Source organism: Macrotis lagotis, chromosome 1 (assembly GCF_037893015.1).
Source record: "Macrotis lagotis isolate mMagLag1 chromosome 1, bilby.v1.9.chrom.fasta, whole genome shotgun sequence".
In the NCBI taxonomy this organism is placed as follows: Eukaryota; Metazoa; Chordata; class Mammalia; order Peramelemorphia; family Peramelidae; genus Macrotis; species Macrotis lagotis.
Genome location: NC_133658.1, coordinates 858,602,378 through 858,623,374, shown reverse-complemented (window position 1 = coordinate 858,623,374; position 20,997 = coordinate 858,602,378). Strand labels below are relative to the sequence as shown.

The 20,997-nt window shown below is 39.9% G+C and overlaps 1 pseudogene; it reads right to left on the bottom strand.

Annotated features, from left to right (window-relative positions):
* Window positions 1–5,615: 5,615 nt before the first annotated feature.
* On the bottom strand, window positions 5,616–19,897 carry LOC141508193 (olfactory receptor 2A12-like; annotated as a pseudogene).
* Window positions 19,898–20,997: the final 1,100 nt, after the last annotated feature.

Here is a 20,997-nt window from a genome sequence, read left to right as displayed (position 1 = left end):
CAATCTAACTGCTGGTTGTGTAACGTTATAGTCTTAAAATATTAGGACAGAGCATCCCTGAGAGAAAAGATGAACTTCCCTTGTACAATTTCTCAAATGTTTTCTGTCTACCTTTTCTTTTTCACTTATTCCTTCTTTTCCTGAAATCATTTTTTCAGTTTACAGCTATTTATTAATCACTTCCCATGTGCTAGGAACCATGCTAAGCCCAAAGATACAAAGATGTCCTTAAACTCATGGAATGTACATTATAATGAAGAAGTCAAGTGTTAATATATGGTTTTAATATGGGTCAGACATTATGACATGTATATAACTAGGAAGGGCAGCTAAGTGTGTCATTGGATAAAGCACTGGTCTTGGAATCAGGAGAACAGGAGTTTGAATCCTGCTTCAGATATTTTTTTTCATCTATCCATCCATTCACTTATTCATTCTCATGAGTATTGCAGTGTCAAAATTCCCAGGACCCTTTCAGTCATGAGGCTGTACATGATTATTTAAATTAAGCCAAGTCACTTGGCCTCTCAGTCTCAGTTTCCTCATCTGTGAGATGGATGGGGAATTTGAACTGGACATCTATTCAGTCTTTAATTATTTACTCCATGATCCTCAGCCCCCAAGCCACAAATTGCTATGCTACCAAGGTGAATTTACCCTATCCACAATGTATTCTGAGAGTAAATGACTGATCGTGGTCTCTGTTACATCACCATAGAAACTGTAGTGAGATCCATTGACTCTACTAATCTGAGGATGAGGCAGTGCCATATTCTGCTGCATAGATCTACCCTATGCTGGCTAGATATTGACTTAGAAGGAATGCCAATCCAAGCCAGTGGAAAGAAGAATTAGGACTAAGTTTCTAATGGAAATGGTAGAGAAACTCAGACTGGGAGACAGCTGCTGGGGTCACCCAGGACAAAAGATCTATAAACTATTTCCAACTACCTCTCCTCTCCCTTTGTGGAGGGAGCATTTTCCCATACCAATCCCTTCCTTGGTGCCTTTCTCCATTTCCTTTTCTCACTTTACAAAACACCCTTCCCATGGTCTGACTTATAAGGTGGAGTGACAGCATAGCATTCTCACCCCAGTTTCTATGGTGATGTTACAGTGACCATGACCTGTCATTTACTCCCAGATTACATTGTGGATAGGGCAAATTCACCTTGGAAGCATAGCAAGTCAGAATGACAATGTATTCCAATTTGTGGCTCATAGAGTAAATAATTTAAGGCTGAAGAGATGTCTAGTTCAAATTCCCCATCCATCTCACAGATGAGGAATCTGAGACTGAAAAGCCAAGTGACTTGGCTTAATTTAAATAATCAAGAATAGCCTAATGACTGAAAGAGTCCTGGGACTTTGTGGCACCGTAATACTCATGAGAATGAATAAGTGAATGGGTGGATGGATGAAAAAAAAACAATTTATTAAGTACTGTGTTTAGCACTAGTGATACAAATAGAAAAGGAACTTCAAGAGTTCCCTCTCTAATAGAGGAAAGCAACACACTCAGAAGGGTTAAGTTTCAGTACAGGAGGACAGATAAAAACATTCTGTAAGTTGGGGGAATGGATAACCAGACCCAAGGTTGGGTAGGAGACCTTAGAGGACTTTATTCTTGTCTGCTCCTGTTCAGTTTCATTTGATTAAATTTGGTTTATCATTCCCAGACTATCTCATTTAGCATGCTTTCTGCTTTGTTCTGTCAGTGGGATATTAGATGTAATTGAATACATGTTTAGAAGAGTTGCCATACAATAGAACAAAAGCAAATGTCCCAATTTTCAAAAGAGGCAAGAGGACAGAGTCTATAAACTATGAGTTTGACTTCAATTTCTGGGAAAATTATAAAATGGACCGTCAAATAGATGGCTGGTAAACATGTAATAAAAATATTTATTAAGCAATTATGAGATGTAAGGCATTGTTCTAAGACCTGGGAGAAAGAAAGGCAACATAAAAAGATCCCTCCTATCCCTTACTTCAAGAAGCATATATTCAAATGGGAGGGACAACATGCAAACAAAAATTCACAAATAATATATGCAAGTTTGGGATTTCCTTACAGTATGATTTTTCTATTCCTAGTCTAAGTAATTTCTTTCTCCTAAAATTTTATACAACATTGATCTTCTTACTTTCTCCAAATTATTTTTATTTATTTATTTTGTATACTTTCAGTTTTACTGATCTGCTTTACATGTCATTTTCATGTAGTTGATTTTAAGATCCCTGTTGGAAATGACTGTCTCATTTCTGATTAAGTCTAGTCATGGAGACCCTATCCCATCTTTGAGTCATGCCCAGCATTCCAGGCAAATATTGGAAGCTTGGGGTAGGCTTGCTTCTAGGCATTCATATGGTGGGGGGGGGGGGTTCCTTATCACTACTTTAGAAATTGTACAATATTCCTGGCCTGGTTCCAAAACTACAGAGGTAGATTTAGTTAACCTTCTTCTGGCTAAGCATGACAGACAGGCTGGAAATTTGAAGTAATGCAGAATCTTCTGATTGATTCCAGAAGGACTAGAGATATAAAAGAAGATGAACCAGAAATGCATTTGATTACACAAAATTTGTGTGAATGCATTTGATCTAGTTTTCCTTCAGCATTGTTGACTGAGGAAGAGTGAGTTGACTGAGAGGGACAGCGGCAAGCTATATTCTCTCACCTGGGTCCATAATCTCTTGTTATTTTTCTGTTTTTATTTTTATTTTTTTTTTGTTCAGTATTATTCTTTCTGGATCTTAAGTGACAAAATATTTAGGCAGTAGTAAATGACTGTAGTAAGCAGCTGTTTGATAATCCCAAAGATTCTGAAGATTCTTCTGTGATAAGAACTCCCTCTTTGATAAAAACTGTTGGAAAAACTGGAAGATAGTATGGCTGAATTATTCCAAGATAAGATTGTAATGGGTATAGGATTTAGAGATAAAAGGCGATATTATAAGCCAATTAGGAGAACAAGGAATACTATACCTGTCAGATAAATGGAAAGAGTAGCAGTTTGTAACTGAAGAAGAGATAGGGAACATTATACAATGCAAAATGGTTAATTTTGATTACATTAAATTGAAAAAGTTTTGCACAAATAAAACCAATGCAATAAAGATTATAAGGAAGGTAGTAAATTGGAAAACAATTTTTAAAACTAGGGTTTCTAAGAAAACTGAGCCAAATTTATAAGAATTCAAGTCAATTCCCAGGAGATAAATGCTCAAAGGATATGAAAAGGCACTTCTGAGATGAAGAAATTAATTCATCTATAGTCATATGAAAAATTGCTCTAAGTCATTATTGATTAGGGAAATGCAAATTAAAACAACTCTGTGGTACCACCTTACACACACATCCAATATGACTAAAAAGGAAAATGATCAAAGTTGGAGGGGATACAAAAAAATTGGGACACTAATGCATTGTTGGTGGAGTTGTGAACTGATCCAAACTTTTAAGAGTGTAATTTGGAATTACGTCCAAAAGATAATAAAACTGTGCATATTTTGATCCAACAATGACACCTCCAGGTCTGCATCCCAAAGAGATCATGAAAAAGGGTAAAAGTCCCATATGTACAAAAATATTTATAGCTGCTCTTTTCATAGTGGTAAAGAATTGGAAATTGAGGGGATACCCATCAGAGACAGAAAGTCAGACAGAGATGGAGACAGATAGACATAGAAAGAGATAGAGACAATGACTGACAAAGACAGAGACAGAGTGAGCCTTGATATAATGGGATTTGTTATTAAGGGTCAACAAAAGACAGAAAGGCAGAGAAAGAGAGAAAGAAAAGAAAAAGAAAGAGAGTTATTTTCAGAGACAGAAATAGGCAGGAGACAGACAAAAGAAACAGAGATAGAATGGGGGAGGTAATGATGATGATGGTGCTTGATCTTCATTTTTGAAGAAGACCATGACATCAGGGAGGTGATGCCATGACAAGCACATGAATTGGCTTTGAGTGAGGGGGTGCTGTGCTAAGTCAGCAGCCTCACTTTCTCCTCCAGGTTCATCTGGGTCCAGTGGTCAGATTTAGATCAAGACAACTAGAGATCACCCTGGATATGAGTTGCCCAAGATCATACAGCTAGTCAGTGTCAAATGTCTGAAGTCAGGTCTTCCTGCTCTATCCATTGCACAATCTAGCTTGAGAGACATAAAGAAGAGAGAAAGACAGAGAAAGAGAGTGTTTCAAAGACAGACAGAGAGAGATATATACACAAGGAGCTTCATTATACAGTCATGGTGGAGGTTGAGGTCATTTGTCAAAATGTTTGTTTTTTACCCTCCTTCCCCAACAACCCCATGGAAAACTCATCTATAGCAAAAAATCACTCAAAGTGCAATGAAAATTAGCTTGCTTTTAATGTAGCAATGGAACCCATTATAAAATCACATATATCAAATAAACAAGTGTAAGAGTACCAGATGGATTGTTCCAGGATGCTGTGAAGCAGGGAAGGAGGAAGTATAGAGGGGATCACCTTCTGGGTGTGACTGTCAGTTCTCTCCAGGTAGGTCAGTCCTTAGATGCATTTGAAAGCCAGAAAAGTGTCCATTTGTTCATGGTTATATTCAGTTCAAAGGCAGCACCATCCTTCCCTTGCCTTCCATTGTGGGCATCCAACCCTGAGGCTCCAATGTTCTCTGACTTCTGTGTGTTCTGATCTTCCAGAATCTCCTTCCATGTGGGAAAAATGGCATTTTCCATGAGCCCCTGGCTGATAAGTTGCCACACTTTTACTGCTTCTGATTGTTTTCCCCTGTTAAGTTCTCTTCCCACTTCCATTGTGGGCAAGGACAACTTTGTGGTCTTCACTAGTGTCTCCCGCAAGTTTGTCACAAGGGGAAGAATGTAGTAAAGACTACATAAATACTTAATGAATGACTCCTTTTGCATAACTGTGTACTATCAGTTTTGGGTAATTATAATAATTCATATATCTGTGGCACTTTGAGGACTACAGAGGACTTTCCTGACATTAACCCTGTGAGGAAACCAAGAGCAAATCTTATTCCCACCCCACCCCCCGATTTATATATGAGGAGTTCTGTGAGTTTAATCTGGGTCTTAGAAGAAACTCAGAAGTTAAGAGTAGCCCTCCTTCATGCTACTCCTGGTAATGGGGATGATGAGGGCTAAGGTGAATTCATGTTTGTTCAGGTTAACTCTTGAAGGTAGAAGATATTATAGGTCTATTGTATGCCCCAGTCCAGGGTCACAAACCCAGTAAAAATGGAAGGACCCTGCCTGTCTGGTGTGGTGGCCCATACCTACAATGCTTGATTTTAAGGAGGCCAAGGCAGGTGGATCAAGTGATTTCAACTGTTCTAATGTGTGATAGGACTAAAATCAATCAGGTGGATACATCAGGTGGACCAATAATATGTAAGCCTCTCAGCAGCAGGTAATGGGAAGAAAAAGGTATGAGGAAACTAGAATGTCTATGGATGGGAAAACTGATTCAGACTAAAAAATGTAGTGGTCAAGAATGCTGATTAGCAATGGGTTGGAACCATAAGTGAACCATAAGTCTGTACTGGGTGAGATCTCAAAAGTGGACAAAAGGCTAGAAAAGTCCATTCCAAAGCTCTCTAATCACTAAGCTACCCTGTTCCTTATGAATACCTTGATGAATGCTGCCTTTTTGTGCTTATTTCTAAGGCTGTAGGCCACAGGGTTGAGTAGGGCAGTGAACACATTGTTGAAAAATGAGATTTGCTTGTCCCTTTGTCCCTCTCTTGGGAATTACTGGAGTTGGGCCTCATGTAGATGTATATGCAAGGAAGATAAAACAGGTGGGAAGAATAAGTGGAGAAGGCCTTAAATTGGCCTTGGGTGGACTTGATTTTGAGGATGGCCAAGGTAATGAGGAAATAGGAGGCCAGGATGAGTGACAGAGGAGCCAACACCATGAAGATGCTCAGGATAAAGTCTACCAATTCAATAAGATGAATGTCCATGCAGGCTAAACTGTGGACTGAGAGACCTGCACAAAAGCAGTGGTTGATAATATTAGGACCACAATAGGGGAGCGTCATGATAGAAATAGTGTGGAGAAGAGAGAAGAAGAAACCACAAGTCCAGGTCCCTACCACCAACCTTACACAAAGGCCCCAGTTGAGGATTAGCGTGTAACACAGAGGGAAGCAGATGGCTACATAATGGTCATGAATTCAGTGAGGAATTGAACATGAATTCAGTGAGACCCAAAATACCAATATAAACATCTGCACCCAGAAACCTTCAAAAGAGATGACTTTAGAACTGGAAAGCAGGTGTACTAACATCTGAGACATTGTGATAATGACATGACCCATGTCCAGTGGGAAGAGAATGCTGAGGGAAAAATACATAGATGTGTGGGGAATGCTGAGAATCCAGGCAGATCAGAGTTATGATGAGTCCATTGCTCAGGACTGCACAGAGGTAGAGAAGGAGAAAGATGATGAAAAGGATCCTATTTAAGGTAGGGTCACTGGAGAAATCAACCAGGATAAATTCAGTAACAGGACTGAAATTTGATGCTGGAAAAATTGAGTCAGAAGATTCCTAGAAAAGGAATAAGAAGATGATGGAGTCTAGGGACCACAGTATTGGACAACATTGCATGAGGCTATCAGTCTCATAGAAACAAGAAGACTTGATCAAGATTACATGTCAAGTCAGAAGAAGAAGCTGGAAAAGGTTGAAATCTATTATTTACTTATTCCTTGGTGCCCTGTTGCTTCCAGTTTGAGCATCCCCTTATTCCTGCACAACCTCAAAGGAAAAGACCTTGGAAAACATTTTTATAGCTTCTTCTTGGTAGTCTTCTTTTTTTAGTGTCTTTTTTTTTTTATTAAAGATATTATTTGAGTTTTACAATTTTCTCCCAATCTTGCTTCCCTCCCCCCACCCCCACCCCACAGATAGCACTCCGTCAGTCTTTACTTTGTTTCCATGTTGTACCTTGATCCAAATTGGGTGTGATGAGAGAGAAATCATATCCTTAAAGAGAACAGAATTCTCAGAGGTGATCAGATCAGACAATAAGATATCTGGTTTTTTTTCCCCAAATTAAAGGGAATAGTACTTGTACTTTGTTTAAACTCCACAGCTCCTTATCTGGATACAGATGGTACTCTCCTTTGTAGACAGCCCAAAATTGTTCCCAATTGTTGCACTGATGGAATGAGCAAATCCTTCCAGGTTGAACATCACTTCCATGTTGCTGTTAGGGTGTACGGTATTTTTCTGGTTCTGCTCATCTCACTCAGCATCAGTTCATGCAAATCCCTCCAGGGTTCCCTGAAATCCCATCCCTCCTGGTTCCTAATAGAACAATAGTGTTCCATGACATACATATACCACAGTTTGCTAAGCCATTCCCCAATTGAAGGACATTTACTGGATTTCCAATTCTTTGCACCACAAACAGGGCTGCTGTAAATATTTTTGTACAAGTAATGCTTTTACCCTTTTTCCTCATCTCTTCAGGGTATAGACCCAGTAGTGGTATTGCTGGGTCAAAGGGTATGCACATTTTGTTGCCCTTTGGGCATAGTTCCAAATAGCTCTCCAGAAGGGTTGGATGAGTTCACAGCTCCACCAACAGTGTAATAGTGTCCCAGATTTCCCACATCCCTTCCAACAATGATCATTATCCTTCCTGGTCATACTGGCCAATCTGAGAGGTGTGAGGTGGTACCTCAGCGAAGCTTTAATTTGCATTTCTCTAATAATTAATGATTTAGAGCATTTTTTCATATGGCTATGGATTGCTTTGATCTCCTCATCTGTAAATTGCCTTTGCATATCCTTTGACCATTTGTCAATTGGGGAATGGCTTTTTGTTTTAAAAATATGACTCAGTTCTCTGTATATTTTAGAAATGAGTCCTTTGTCAGAATCATTAATTGTAAGGATTGTTTCCCAATTTACTACTTTTCTTTTGATCTTGATTACATTGGTTTTATCTGTGCAAAAGCTTTTTAATTTAATGTAATCGAAATCATCTAATTGGTTTTTAGTAACGTTCTCCAACTCTTCCTTAGTCATAAACTGTTCCCCTTTCCATAGATCTGACAGGTAGACTAGTCCTTGATCTTCTAATTTGCTTATAGTATTGTTTTTTATGTCTATGTCCTGTAACCATTTGGATCTTATCTTGGTAAAGGGTGTGAGGTGTTGGTATAATCTAAGTTTCTTCCATACTAACTTCCAATTACCCCAGCAGTTTTTATCAAAGAGGGAGTTTTAATCCTAGTGGCCGGACTCTTTGGGTTTATCAAACAGCAGATTACTATACTCCTCTCCTGCTTTTACACCTAGTCTATTCCACTGGTCCACCACTCTATTTCTTAGCCAATACCAAACAGTTTTGATGACTGATGCTTTATAATATAATTTTAGATTGGGTAGTGCTAAGCCACCTTTGTTTGCATTTTTTTTCATTAAGCTCCTGGCAGTTCTTGACTTTTTATTTCTCCATATGAATTTACTTACATTTTTTTCTAACTCATTAAAGTAATTTTTTGGAATTTTGATTGGTAGGGCACTAAACAGATAGTTTAGTTTTGGTAGAATTGTCATTTTTATTATATTAGCTCTCCCTATCCATGAGCAGTTGATATTTGCCCAGTTATTTAAATCTGATTTAATTTGAGTGAGAAGTGTTTTATAATTGTTTTCAAAAAGATTCTGAGTCTGTCTTGGCAAATAGACTCCCAAATATTTTACACTGTCTGAGGTTACTTTGAATGGGATTTCTCTTTCTAGCTCTTCCTGCTGTTTCTTGCTAGACATATATAGAAAAGTTGAGGATTTATGGGGGTTTATTTTATAGCCTGCAACTTTGCTAAAATTGCTAATTGTTTCCAGTAGTTTTTTGGATGATTTCTTGGGATTCTCTAGGTATTATCATGGCATCTGCAAAGAGTGAGAGTTGTGTCTCTTGCTTCCCAATTCTAATTCCTTTAATTTCTTTTTCTTCTCTAATTGCTGATGCTAACATTTCTAATACAATATTGAATAGTAGTGGTGATAATGGGCACCCTTGTTTGACCCCTGATCTTATTGGGAATGCCTCTAGCCTCTCCCCATTGAATATAATGCTTGTTGATGGTTTCAGATAGATACTGCTAATTATTTTAAGGAACAGTCCATTTATTCCTACACACTCTAGTGTTTTTAATAGGAATGGATGCTGTATTTTGTCAAAAGCTTTCTCAGCATCTATTGATATGATCATATGATTTCTGATAGGTTTGTGATTGATATAATTGAGTATACTAACAGTTTTCCTAATATTGAACCAACCCTGCATTCCTGGAATAAATCCTACTTGATCAAAATGTATTATCCTAGTGATGACTTGCTGTAGTCATTTTGCTAAGATTTTATTCAGGATTTTTGCATCTATATTCATCAGGGAAATAGGTCTATAATTTTCTTTCTCTGTTTTAACTCTTCCTGGTTTAGGTAACAGTACCATATTGGTTTCATAGAAAGAGTTAGGCAGAGTTCCATCTTTCCCTATTTTTCCGAAGAGTTTATATAGGATTGGAACCAATTGTTCCTTAAATGTTTGGTAGAATTCACTTGTGAATCCATCAGGCCCTGGAGATATTTTTTTAGGGAGTTCAATAATGGCTTGTTGAATTTCTTTTTCTGAGATAGGGTTGTTTAGGTATTTAATCTCTTCTTCATTTAATCTGGGCAACTTATATTTTTGTAAATATTCATCCATTTCACTTAGATTATCGAATTTATTGGCATAGAGTTGGGCAAAATAATTTCGAATTATTACTTTAATTTCCTCCTCATTGGTGGTGAGTTCACCTTTTTTCATTTATAATACTAGCAATTTGGTTTTCTTCTTTTTTTAATCAAATTGACCAGAGGTTTATCAATTTTATTGTTTTTTTCATAATACCAACTTTTGGTTTTATTTATTAATTCAATAGTTTTTTTTGCTTTCGATTTTTATTAATTTCTCCTTTAATTTTTAAAATTTCTAATTTGGTATTTGATTGGGGATTTTTGATTTGTTCTTTCTCTAATTTTTTTAGTTGCATGTTTATTTCATTGAATTTCTCTTTCTCCAATTTATTCATATAAGCATTTAGAGCTATAATATATCCCCTGAGAGTTGCTTTGAATGAATCCCATAGGTTTTGGTATGGTGTTTCATTATTATCATTATCTAGGATAAAATGGTTAATTCTTTCTATAATTTGTTTTTTGGCCCACTCATTTTTTAAAATGAGGTTATTCAGTTTCCAATTTGCTCTCGGTCTATATCTCCTTGGCCCAGTATTGCATATGACTTTTATTGCATTGTGATCTGAGAAAGATGCATTCACTATTTCTGCTTTTCTGCAGTTGATCATTAGGTTTTTATGTCCTAGTACATGGTCAATTTTTGTATAAGTTCCATGTACTGCAGAGAAAAAGGTATATTCCTTTCTATACCCATTCAGTTTCCTCCATAAGTCTACCATATTTAATTTTTCTAACAATCTATTTACCTCCCTAATTTCTTTCTTGTTTGTTTTATGATTTGATTTATCTAGATCTGATAGTGGGAGGTTGAGGTCTCCTACTAGTAGAGTTTTGCTGTCTATGTCTTCCTGTAATTCTTTCAGCCTCTCCTCTAAGAATTTGGGTGCTGTCCCACTGGGTGCATATACATTCAATATTGAAATGACTTTATTGTCTATGGTACCTTTTAGGAGGATAAAGTTTCCTTCCTTATCTCTTTTAATGCTATCTATTTTTGCTGCTGCTTTCTCTGAGATAAGGATTGCTACCCTTCTTTTTTTTACTTCAGCTGAAGCAAAATATATTTTGCTCCAACCTTTTACCTTTACTCTCTCTCTATATATATATCTGCTTCAAATGAGTTTCTTGTAAGCAGCATATTGTAGGATTCTGGTTTTTAATCCACTCTGCTATTTGCTTATGTTTTATTTTAATTTATTTTTTATTCTCATTTCGTACAAATGTATTTTTTTTTACATTAATAAAATATACTTGTTTACAAGTAAACAAAATACCCCTCCCTCCATGAATATAGATAGACTTGCTTGGGCGAAAAAGTAAAGGGGAGAGAAAAAAATTAAAATTAAAAAAAATAATAGTAATAATTGTAGGTATGGCCAGGTGGCACAATGGACAAGCACCAGCCCTGGAGCCATGAGCCCCTGAGTCCATATCCAGCCTCGTAAACCCAATAATCACCCAGCCATGTGACATGCAAGCCACCTGATCCCCACTGCCCTACAAAAGCCAAAAAGAAGAAAGAAAAAAAAAGACCCCAAATAAAATAAAATAGTAATAATAGTAAGGGTGGCTGGGTGGCAGAAAGAGCATTGGCCCTTGAGCCAGGAGCACCCAGGTCCAAATCCAGCCCTAGACACCCAAAGAACATTCTGCTATGTGGCCCCAGGCAGGCCACCCAGCCCCACTTGCCCTGCACCCTCCCCCAAATAATAATAACAAAAAATGTGCTTCAGTCTTTGTTCCAACACCATCAACTCTGTCGTGACTGGATCACATTCTTTATGATAAGTCCATCACAAAAGTTACTTCCATATTTTTCCAACGTTGCCATTGCTGATTGCAACTCCCTCCTTTCTTATTTCTCCACTACTGTGTACTATATTTTCTCTCTCCTTTCACTCTGACTCTGCTGTAGGTTCGCTGAGTGGCGCAGCAGACAGATCCCTGGTCCTGGGGCCAAGAAGCCCTGAGCTCCCATACCACCCCTTAGGCCCAGAATCCACCTGGCCCTATGGTCCTGGGCAGGCCATCCAATCCCAGCCCCTTGCAAGAAGTAAAAAAGAAAATGTGTTATATCTGGCCACTCTCCCCCCATGGTCCATCCTCTCCTCCTTTATTCACATCCCCACCCCTTCCCCCTGCTCCCCCCTCCTTCTTACTCCAGATACCTATACCCCATTGAGTATATTTGCTGTTTCCTCTCCTAGCCATCTCTGATGAGAGCAAAGGTTCCCTCATTCCCCCTTGCCTCCCCCCTTCCATATCATTGCGATAGCTCATTGTAATAAAAAAAATCTTATTATGTGAAATATCTTGGCCTATTCCCCCTCTCCTTTTTCTTTCTCCCTTTCCATTTCCCCTTTTTCCCTATTGACTCCATTTTTACACCATATTTTATCTTTGAATTCAGCTTTCTCCTGTGCTTCAACTATAAAAGCTCCCTCTACCTGCTCTATTAACTGAGATGGTTCATATGAATATCATCAGTATCATTTTTCTATACATGCAGTTCATCCTCATTAAGTCCCTCATATTTCCCCCCTCTCCTCAAATCTCCATGCTTCACCTGAGTCCTGTATCTGAAGGTCAAACCTTCTGTTCAGTTCTGGCCATTCCCACAGGAACATTTGAAATTCCCCTGGTTCATTGAAAGTCCATCTTTTTCCCTGGAAGAGGACATTCAGCCTTGCTGGGTAGTTCATTCTTGGCTGCATTCTAAGCTCTTTTGCCTTCCGGTATATAGTATTCCAAGCCCTATGAGCTTCCAATGTAGTTGCTGCTAAGTCCTGTGTGATCCTGACTGCGGCTCCATGATATTTGAACAGTGTCCTTCTGGCTGCTTGTAATATTTTCTCTTTGACTTTGGAGTTCTGGAACTTGGCTATAATATTCCTATGGGTTGGTTTTTTGGGATCTCTTTCTTGGGGGGGATCAGTGGATTCTCTCCATTTCTATTTTGCCCTCTGCTTCTAGAATATCTGGGCAATTTTCCTGTAGTAATTCTTTGAAAATGATGTCAAGGCTCTTTTCCTAATCATGACTTTCAGGTATTCCAATAATTTTTAAATTATCTTTCCTAAGTCTGTTTTCCATATCAGTTGTTTTTTCAATGAGATGTTTCACATTTTCTTCTAATTTTTCATTTTTTTTGGTTTTGAAGTAATGAATCCTGGTTTCCCATAAATTCATCCATCTCCCTGAATTCTATTCTTTGTCTGAAGGATTTGTTCTCCTCAGAGTTTTCTTATCTCTTTTCCCATCTGGCCAATTTTGCTTTTTAAAGCATTCTTCTCCTCAATAACTTTTTGAACTGTTTTATCCATTTGACCTAAGCTGTTTTTTAGCATGCTATTTTCTTCAGCATTTTTTTGGATTTCCTTGACTAAGCTGCTGACTTCATTTTCATGTTTTTCCTGCATCTCTCTACTTTCTTTTCCCAGTTTTTCTTCCAACTCCCTCATTTGATTTTCAAAGTCTTTTTTGAGCTCCATCATAGCCTGAGCCCAATTTCTGTTTTTCTTGGAGTCTTTAGATGCAGGAGCTTGTGCTTCCTCATCTTCAGACTAAGTATTTTGATCCTTCTTGGGCTCATTTGCAAAATATTTCTCAATGGTCTTCCTCTTATTTCTTTGCTTGTTCATTTTCCCAGCCTAAGCCTGTTTTTTGGGGTGCTTCCTGAGCCTTTGGGACACTCCCACAAGGGTCTCAGTGTGTGAGGTTCTGTCCTCCCTCCTGGTCTGTGAATGAACATAAGAGCCCCCCTCTGCCATGGGGCTGAGGTGGGGGGCCCCTGTTGTTCTATTGGGGAGCCTAGACTGGGATCAGGATCTGAATGTGGTCAGAGCCCCAGATTCCTGTTCCAGAGGCAGAGGACAGAGCTCTGCAGTCTCTCTTCACTCCCCTCCCTCAGCTCAATGGGCTCATGCCCTGGGGGCTCCTGCTTACCGGCTCTGCCTGCTTCTGTTTCCTGGATTTGGGCTGCTGAAAGACCAAGCTGCTGGCTGTGTGCCCTGAGGGCTGAGCTCCACATGCTTGCTCTGGCAGAGGTCCTCCGCTGTTCCCCCACTTTGTGCCGGTGCTGCCCAGGGTGCAGCTCAGGAGACTCCCCTGCTGCTGTGAGCCTCAGCTTCCAGTGCCCTGGGGCTGCCTCCAGGAGGCTGAAGTTCTTTGGCTCTGATGGGCCAGCCCTCTGGCGGGCCGCCCCTCCCACCCCGGGGAGCAGAGCCTTTCTGCTCTTTTCCAGGTTACCTTGAGTAGGAGAACTGCCTCACTGGGTCCCTTTGTGGGTTCTGTCTCTCAAAAGTTTAGTTAGAGTCCTTAGTTTATGAGATTTTTTCAGAGAGCTCCTAAGACTTGATCCCTTCATGTCGCCATCTTGGCTCCGCCCCCCCCCTTTTCTTATGTTTTAAGGGAGAGTTCATCCCATTCACATTCAAGGTTATGATGACTTATTCTTTATTGCCCTCTGTGCTATCTTCCCTCTGTTTGTATTTTTCCCCCTTTCCCCTCTTTTATCCATATTCCCCAGTATTTTGTTTTTGAATACCACGCCCTTCAGTATGTTTGCCCTCCTATATCACACCCTCCCCTTTCTTTCCCCTTTCCCTTTGTCCCTTTTCCCTTCCCTTCCTTTTGTTATTTCCCCTTATTTCCTCCACTCCCCTTCCCTTTCTCCCCCCCTCCCCTTTTCCCCTTTTAATACTTGAAAGGTTAGATGTTTTATAAGTTAACTGAGTATGTGTAGGTTGACTTTAAGCCAAGTCTGATGAGAAGAAGATTCAGGTGTTTCTCCTCTGCTCCCTTCTTCCCCTCTATTACCATATGTTTTTTGTACCTCTTAGTGTAGTGAGATTTGTCCCATTCAATCCCCTGCCTCCTCCTGTCTCTTTCCTGTCCCCATTTTAGGGAGATAGTGTATTTTTTTAGATAATTCTATTTAGGTCATAGAAAATTCTGAGTGTCTGTCCTTTCTAGCTCAGCATATTCTATTGGATAGAGTCAAAATTCCTGAGAGTTATTAGAGTCTTTCTCCCAAGTGGGGTTAAAGCCAGTTATATCCCATTAGATAGCAGTCTCATGGATAGGTCATGGATGTCCATCATTTTTGGCTAAGTTTATGCTCTCTGTTAGAGTTACATTTCTCAGGATTTATGAGAGTCTCTTTCCCCGCCCCCCAATGCTGGAATATAGCCAGTTTCAACTTACTAGATTGCATTTTTTTCCTTTTACCACCCCCCCCTTTTTTTTACCTTTTCATGTGTCTCTTTGACCTCCTGTTTGATATCCAAATTTTCTGTTTAGCTCTGGTCTTTTCATCAGAAATTTTTGGAATTCTTCCATTTCGTTAAATGTCCATCTTTTTCCCTGGAAGAGAAGGCTCAGCTTTACAGGAAAGTAGATTCTTGGCTGCATTCCAAGCTCCCGTGCTCTTCGAAATATCTCGTTCCAGGCCCTTCAATCCTTTAAAGTTGATGCAGTCAGGTCCTGCGTGATCCTTACTGTGGCTCCTTGATATTTAAATTGCTTCTTTCTGGCTGCTTGCAGGATTTTCTCTTTTATCTGATAGTTCTGCAGTTTGGACACAACATTCCTTGGTGTTTTCATTTTAGGATCTTTTTCTGGTGGGGATCGATGTACTCTTTCAATAACTATTTTGCCCTCTGATTCCATGATATCAGGGCAGTTTTCTATCCCTAGATTCTGTAATATTAAGTCCAGGCTTTTTTTTCTCTTCAATGTTTTCAGGAAGTCCTATAATTTTCAGGTTGCCCCTCCTCGATCTATTCTCAAGGTCAATGGTTTTGTTGATGAGGTATTTTACATTTGCTTCTATTTTTTCTATTTTTTGATTTTGTTTAACTGACTCTTGCTGTCTCGTGGAGTCATTAGTTTCTGTAGACTCCATTCTTTTTTTGGGGGAGGAGTTTTCTTCATTAACCTTTTGCAACTCCTTTTCCAATTGGTCAATTCTACTTTTGAAAGAGCTTTCCATTTGACCAATTGAGGTTTTGAGAGAATTAATTTCTTTTTGCATTTGCTCATTTGAGGATCTGAGAGATTTATTCTCCTTTTGTGTTTGTCCAATCGTACTTTCTAAGGTTTTGTTTTCTTGTTGCAAGGTATTAATTGTCTCTCCCAAATTTTAAGCTCCTTCCTTATTTCTGTGCTGGAGACCAGATTGTATTCTCCTCAGAGGTTCCATCAGGTCTCTCTGAGTTGGGGTCTTTCCCTTCCAGGAATTTTTCTATGGATCCACCTTTCCACTGACCCTTCTTTATTATGCTAAGACCTTGAGTTGGGGGGGGGGCTGTTTAACCTGGGCTTGGGATCGCTGAAGGCTTTACTGAGTGCAGTTTCTCTGGCTGGCCAGTAGGAGGTGCTGGTTGCCCTCTCTGGAGTGTCTGTGACCTTGGTTGGGAGGCCTTCTCCCTTTGCCAGAAGGGAGGAGTTGGAGCTATTGAATTCTTTTGCCTTCAATCAATGGTGGGCTTTACCCTGGCCTGAGGTCATTCCTCAGCTGGGCTGCTTCTTCTGCTCACACACCTGGGCCTGAGGCAGAAGTAGTTTGCATTTGTTTGGGAGGAGGCCTCTGTGCAATGGAGGCGTGGACTCAGAGTTTCTCAGACCTGAGGAGCCCAGGGATGGTGTCCGCAGCTCTCCTGCACCAGACCTTTCCCCGCAGCCCCTTCCCCAAGCTCCAAGGGAACAGCACCAACACCAGCGCCTCTGCTTCCCCGTGGACCCAAGCCCCCTTCGTAGTGCCCTACCACTGATCCAGCAGGTCCGGCTCTTGGGCCCTCAGACTCCTGGTTCCAATTCAGCTGTTAATCTGGCTGATCCCGGGCTGATCTTCCCTTGGAGCCCAGACTCACCTGCCGGTACTCAGCCAAGGCTGCTGCGGGAGACAAATCCTGAGGTAGATTTTCCTCTCCTGGCTTTTCTTTCTGGGTTTCCTGGTTTGGAATTCTTTTAAAAGGTTTGTTTCATGTTATAGATGGGGAAGAGATCAGGAAACTTTAGAATTGTGCCTGTCTTCTCTCCGCCATCTTGGCCGGAAGTCTTGATAGTCTTCTTTAAAGAATCTCCAGCAAAATTATCTAATCCTTGCCGAAACATTACTAGAAGCAAATCTTTCCCATTTTAGTCAGCTCTAAGTTGAGAGCAAGCTTTTCCATATATTAAACTGTAATCTACTTTGTAACTTCCACCTGCTTCCTACAGTTTCTCACTCTGAGGCCAGGAAAAATAAGCATGTCCTTATCATGGACAATGTTCCCTTCCTAAGGTAGTTTAAGAACACATTATCTTTTTTTATCTCCCATATCTCATTTTTGATTTGTAATGACCCTTTGAGCCCAGAAAGACCTCCAGACCTTTTCCTATAAGCTCTTTCTTATCATTTTTTTCTCTATCCTTTATAGAGTCTTTGTATCACATGAGAATAGGGTTATTATGATGTTCAGGTGGTGCAAGGATGTGTTGTTTCCCTGATCACTGGACCACCTAAAATTTTATGAACAAAGAAAATTTCTATGCACACCTCTTTCTTTGACAGTGGTTCTATTTAAGGGGTTTCCATTCATCTCTTGAAGGATTCCAGGAGATCCCTGCCAAGTCTAGAAAATCTTAGATTGCAAAGATTCAGAGTTGAAAGGGAACCTCTAATCCACAATTCCCACTGGATTATGCCAATGAAGAAATTGAAACCCAGGGAAATTAAATAATTTGCTGAAGGTCACATTGGTTGTAAGTGGTCTAAGATTTAAACCCACTTTCTATTTCTGTCTCATAAGAGTCTTGAAATCAAATTGATTGAAATGGAGACAATGAAGACCACAACAATTCATGATCAACTTTTTAGGGCATGGCAGGTTTTCACTCTGCACAGGGAGAGGGAGCCATTCTATGGATGAGATCACCCGGCTCTCTTCTGAAATTTTCAATAATGATAACATCTCCAGTCATAATATCCCCATTTTCTTTTCCATTCCCAGCCACACAGATCCATTAATTCTTCCATCCTCAATAACTGGTCCATTACTTTCCTGATGCCCTGACACAGATACATAAAAACCCCTCATTCCAACTCCCTAAACTATCAACTTCTCTAAAGTATGGTGGAGAGGCAGAAGGAAGCATGTGCCAAGGGAACAAGCCACCACTATTTGAAATATTAAATCTCCTCATAAACCAATAAAAGTAAGCCAGGACCTTTTATCCAAGAGCCCCAGACACAACTTTGTCCCTCCTCCCTCCACATCCCCAGATCATCCTATTTTTAATCCGTTTCCTGTAGCCATCCTCCATGAGAGAAGACCCTGGAAGGAAATGATTCCACAACTTTCTCTGAAGCTGCTGTAACCCCCTTTCTTTCTTCTGTAGGTACAACTTCTGAAGATCCATAAAAGAAAATCCTGATCACCAAAATGCTAACACTGTCAAATGGATCATCATCAGAAAATGCCTTGGCATCTCTCTTTCTCCTGCCTCTTTAAAATACTCAATGTGTTGGCTTCTCTCACTAAAATGTGCATCCTCTGAGAATAGGAATTAACTTACCTTTCTATTTGAATTTACCATGTATATAAGAAGAAAGTACTTATCAAAATCTTTGTCACTGATTCATTATCTAACCATTGCCTTATGCTTATTCAGAAATCCCTAAAACCTCTTAGCCTTGGTTCCATAAGCATCAACATTCTTATGGTTTGAAGTGAGTGAAGACTCACAAGTCCATCATCTCCCACCATACCCAGGGAACAAATCCTTTCTCAGGCATGGGTATAATCTACTGTCTTAAACCCAGTGGAAGATTCATACATTTTCCCTCATCTTATCCCCAATTTCATTCTCTTGTCTTTAGTCTCAGAGAGATGATAACTGAAGTCAGCACTCTCAGGGTCAGAGAAAGAATTGTCAGAGAGATAGGAGAAGTATGAAATGAAGAGGATGAATGATGAAGAATGTCATGGTATCTCATCCTAGATTCCTATAGTCAAAAGAGGGCTGAGTACAAAGTCTGAGAGCCTTGTTTAAAATCCTAGTCCATATTTTTATTAGCCTAGGTGACCTCTCTGGGTCTCAGTTTCCCCATTTGAAGAAAAGGACATGAACTCAGAGGATTTATATCTCTCATTTTCCAGCACAGGGATGTGGAAATAAAGTAAGAGGATAAAGGGGATGAGGAGAAGTTTGGAGTGCAGGGTTTAAGGTAAGAGTTCAGAAAAAGGTTCCCAACTTTTTTTTGAGTACTGAACCTCTATGGAATTCTGGGGAAGACTATGGACTACTTCTCACAATTATGTTTTCAGTTCTCTAAGTCTGTCCATGGGTTTCTGGATACCAGGGAAAGAAACTTTGGTCTAGAAGTTGGTGAATTAAAGTTTGGAGGCAGTAGGATTTATTGGGAAGGAGAAGAAATGTTGAAGGGAAGGAAAAGGGATGAACAGTAAGGATGGAAATATAGAGGAAAGAGAAAGAGAAAGAGAGAGAGAGAGAGAGAGAGAGAGAGAGAGAGAGAGAGAGAGAGAGAGAAGGGAAAGATTGAGGAAGGGGTATGATGGAGGTGATAGCAGATGCATAGTCTTCCTCTCTGTTTGCACATTTCTCCATCTCCTGACCTGTTAAGTTCCTGTCTGACTAGCTGCTCAGGAAGTGTTAGGTTCCTGCTGGCTAGCTTATCCTTATCCAGGCAAATGCTGAAGGGGCAGGAGGCAAGGATGGAAAGTTCTCCAAGTTCTCCAAGATTCCCAAGTCCTCCAAGATCTCCAAGATCTCCAAGATCTCTGTTTAATAAACCAAATACAAGTGCTTAAATATCCTCCCTAGTCCCTGATCCACTACCACTCCTGTAGCACTCTACAATCAACCAGTAAAATAAGGCTCTGGTGCTCGAGGACACCAGGTGATGAAAGTTTACAGTACTCCCACACACAACAGTCCCTTACATTGACCAAGTTTTTGCCAGCTTCCCAAGTAGTTCCTCTTATCTGGCCCTGAAGTTTTCCAAATTTCCTCTGCTCTAGATCTTTAACTCCTGCCTTTTCTGCTTTCTCTTCTTTTTTACTCTTCTTGCTCCTTTTCCCCCTGCCCAAACCAGCCCTCCCAGACATAACCATTGTCTCACCCTTCAGAAAGGGGAAATACAAAGACCTCCAAGTGGATAGGCCACTTCTTTCTTTAAAAAGAATCTTGAAGGAACACCAGAAAAAGGATCTAGGTCACCAGCAAGGTTGGTGGATTCCAGAATAACTCCAATCAACTTCTAGGTAAACTCTGGACAACAATGTATTCATGGGCTTATTCTCCCACTTTTTCTTCCTCTACAATCCCACTCACTGCCTCCCTGGCTTGACTTCAAGTTAATGCTACTTGTTTCAGAGACAGCAGCCCTTTCTGCTAGGACAGAGAAGGGGTGTGACTATTAGGAAAGAGTGAAACAATTCCAAAGGAGAGGCCCCCTAGCCCTGTTGGTGATAGGAGAAGCTATGTCCCCACTGGCCAATCAACTAGAGTTCTTATGACCCTACATGATAACCAGAGGTCCTGGGAGAAATCAGAGAGAGAAGCAGCTTTCTTCAGCTCTTCCAAGGAGGACCTACCCAATCCCCATCCCAGTAGATTATTCAGGTAAAAGTTTCCTGGGATTCCAGAATACTTCCTGGGAATTATGCTGAGAATAAAATTCTTAGAAGAATTTTATGACAACAGAGATCCTAGAAGGAGGAAAGAAAAAGGGAAGTTTTCCTAGTATCCTAAACTCATTTGGTATATGAGCTGGGAGGGGGAGAAAAGAAATGATGAAATATGTAAATATAAATTATTGGAATATTTATTCAAATTCTCTTAACTCCTGATGCCTTCTTCCATACTCACCCTTCTACTCCTTAGGAAGTAAAGGGAAAGAGAAAGGGATATTAAGAATAGGAAGGGCTGATGGACAGAATTACAGAAGAAATGATCAGGGGGTTTAGGCAGAGGAGGTAGACAGACTAGTACCAGTGGACTTGTGTTTGGAAGACAGAAGAAAAAATGGGCAGAAATATTAGATGAAGTCTGATCTGGGTATTTCCTGCTCAGTCTTTGATAGAATTGGCTTTCTTCATATTCCAAGAAGGGGGCCACCTATGGTTTGAATTGAGAGAGGTTGAACAACCCCTTTGGAGAAATTTTTAAATTTTTTTTTGCAAGGCAATGGGGTTAAGTGGCTTGCCTGAGA